We start from the raw sequence: 3,139 nt of genomic DNA, 5'->3' as shown, positions 1-3,139 counted from the left end.
AGAAAAAAAAAAAAAAAAGACAAAGAAGACGTGGAATTTGGCTGGGTGCGGTGACTCATTCTTATAATCTCAGCACTTTTGGAGGCTGAAGCAGGCAGATCATTTGAGATCAGGACTCAAGACCAGCCTGGCTAACATAGTGAAAGCCCATTTTTACCAAAAATACAAAAATTGGCTGGGTGTAATGGTGCATTCCTGTAATCTCCGTTACTCGGGAGGCTGAGGCAGGAGAACTGCTTGAACCTGGGAGGTGGGTGTTGCAGTGAGCTGAGATTTTGCCACTGCACTGCAGCTTCAGTGACAAAGTGAGACTCAGTCTCAAAAAAAAAAAAAAGCCAGGTGCCTGGTGGCTCACACCTGTAATCCCAGCAGTTTGGGAGGCCGAGGTGGGCGGATCACGAGGCATAAGGTCAGGAGTTTGAGACCAGCCTAGATAACATGGTGAAACCCTGTCTCTATTAAAAATACAAAAATTATCCAAGGTGATTCCCTCTCAAGGAGACATCCACTGCCCCTCTCAGGAAAGTAGCAACTTGGAATAGAATCTTGCATGCCTAAGGTCTTTGGGGAACAGAGATACTTATTTCCTCTGCCTTCCTTAGCTGCCTATGTGGATACCCACGTGTAATCCCTTTGGGATAGATTCTCATGCACATGCTGAAGAGTTGTCTTTCTTTTTTTTTTTTTTCTTCTCATTTTTCTCCGCTTATAAACCCATTGATAAGGTTTCTTCAGTCATCAACTATGATCTTCCCACCAACAGGGAAAACTATATCCACGGAATCGGTTGAGGTGGTCAGTTTGGCTGTAAGGGTGTGGCTATTAACATGGTGACAGAAGAAGACAAGAGGACTCTTCAGGATATAGAGACCTTTTACAACACCTCCATTGAGGAAATGCCCCTCAATGTTGCTGCCCTTATTTGAGGGGCTATCCTGCCACCTAGGCCCAGCCAGAGTTCAGTCTTGGGGGGGCTGAAGAAGAACAGCAGGAGGAGGAGGGAAGGGAGTCAAGGGATGGACATCTTGTCATTTTTTTTTTTCTTTGAATAAATGTCACTTTTTGAGGCAAAACCAAACAAACAAAACAAAAATTGGCCAGGCACAGTGGCTCACACCTGTAATCCCAGCACTTTGGGAGGCCGAGGCAGGCAGATCACCTGAGGTCGGGAGTTCCAAACCAGCCTGACCAGCATGAAGAAACCCCATGTCTACTAAAAATACAAAATTAGCCAGGCCTGGTGGTGCATGCCTGTAATCCCAGCTACTTGGGAGGCTGAGGCAGGAGAATCACTCGAACCTGGGAAGTGGAGGTGGAGGTGAGCCGAGATGGTGACATTGCGCTCCAGCCTGGGCAACAAGAGTGATAAATAAATAAATAAATAAAATAGGCCAGGTGTGGTGGCTCATGCCTGTAATCCCAGAACTTTCGGAGGCCGAGGTGGGCAGATTACCTGAGGTCAGGAGTTTGAGACCAGCCTGGCTAACATGGTGAAACCCAATTTCTGATATAAATACAAAATATTAGCTGGGTGTGGTGGTGCGTACCTGTAATCCCAGTTACTCAGGAGGCTGAGGTTGGAGAATCACTTGAACCCAGGAGGCGGAGGTTGCAGGGAGCCAAGATCACACCATTACACTCCAGTTTGGGCAACAAGAGCAAAACTCCATCTCAAAAAAAACAAAACACAAAAAACAAAAATTAGCTGGGCATGGTGGCGTGTGCCTATAATCAGAGTTACTCAGAAGGCTGAGGCAGGAGAACTGTTTGAACCTGGGAGGCAGAGGTTGCAGTGAGCTGAGATTTGGCCACTACCCTCTAGCCTAGGCGACAGAGTGAGGCTCCGTCTCAGAATAAAAAAAAAAAAAAAAAAAAAGAAGAGGAAGCAGAATTTATTTGCCTTCCCCTTAAATCTGGACTGGGCTTGTGACTCATTTTGACTAGTGGAAGGTGGAAGTGAGATGATGCTAGGTCTAGGCTTGGCCTTAGAAGGCCTGGCAGTTTCCATTTTCACCCTCTTGGGAGCCAGCCATTATGAAACCAAGTTCACCTGCTTTACTGGAGAGAGAAAGGACCTGGAAGATGAAAGACAACAAAGGGAGAGAGGGATGCCCAGCCAGCCACCAGCCATCCCTTCAGCTGAGGCACTGAATGGGGGTGAGTGAAGCTGGCAGATCTCACAGTCCCAGTTGAGCTACCTCGGCCAAAACACCACCTAGAACACAGATGAGCCATCCCAACCGAGCCCCGCCAAACTACAGAATTGTGAACAAATACATGGTGGTGGGTTTTTATTTATTTATTTATTTGAAACAGGATCTTGCTTTGTTGCCCAGGCCTGAGTTTAGTGGCGTGATCACAGCTCACTGTAGACTTGACCTCCCGGACTCAAGTGATCCTCCTGCCTCAGCCTCCTGAGTAGCTGGGATTACATGCACACACCACCACATCCGGCTAATTTTATGAATTTTTTTGTAGAGATGGGGTTGCACTGTATTGGCCAGGCTGGTCTTGGACTCCTGGGCTCAAGGAGTCCTCCTGCCTCAGCTTCCCAAAGTGCTGGGGTGGTAGACATGAGCCACTGTGCCTGGCCGGTGGTAGTTGTTTTAAGCCACTAAGTTTTAAAGTTATTTGTTATGCAGCAACAGGTAACAAAAACACCACTGAGTGGAATTTTGACACTGAAAATTCCAACTCAGGGGTGGGTGGGTTGAATTCTAGGATGAGTTATTTCTTGTCAGCACTTTGAATTTAGAATTCCACTGATTTCTGTCTTCTTTTGCTTGGCAGGTAATCTTTCAAGTTTTTTATTTTTGTTTTTGTTTTTTGAGATGGAGTCTCTCTGTCACCCAGGCTACAGTGCAGTGGAACGATCCTGATTCACTGCGATCTTCGCCTCCCAGGTTCAAGCCGTTCTCTACTACCTCAGCCTCCCAAGTAACTGGTACCATAGGCATGTGCCACCATGCCCAGATAATTTTTGTATTTTTAGTAAAGACAGGGTTTCACCATGTTGGCCAGGCTGGTCTCGAACTCTTGACCTCAGATGATCCACCCACCTTGGCCTCCCAAAGTGCTAGGATTATAGTCCTGAGCCACCGTGCCCGGCCCCTCAGTTTTTTTTTTTTTTTTTCCTTTC

At 46.8% G+C, this 3,139-nt stretch overlaps 1 non-coding gene across 1 annotated transcript; it reads left to right on the top strand.

The window, feature by feature from the left end:
- The first annotated feature begins 475 nt into the window (after window positions 1–475).
- LOC119470375 lies at window positions 476–614 on the top strand. The gene has a single exon (XR_005199266.1). It is a non-coding gene; the product is annotated as a small nucleolar RNA SNORA67 (small nucleolar RNA).
- Window positions 615–3,139: the final 2,525 nt, after the last annotated feature.

This window comes from Cebus imitator, unplaced genomic scaffold (assembly GCF_001604975.1).
Source record: "Cebus imitator isolate Cc_AM_T3 unplaced genomic scaffold, Cebus_imitator-1.0 Scaffold28, whole genome shotgun sequence".
NCBI classification, from domain to species: domain Eukaryota; kingdom Metazoa; phylum Chordata; class Mammalia; order Primates; family Cebidae; genus Cebus; species Cebus imitator.
Note: the sequence above shows the minus strand (reverse complement) of the source record. Positions and strands in the feature narration are given on the sequence as shown.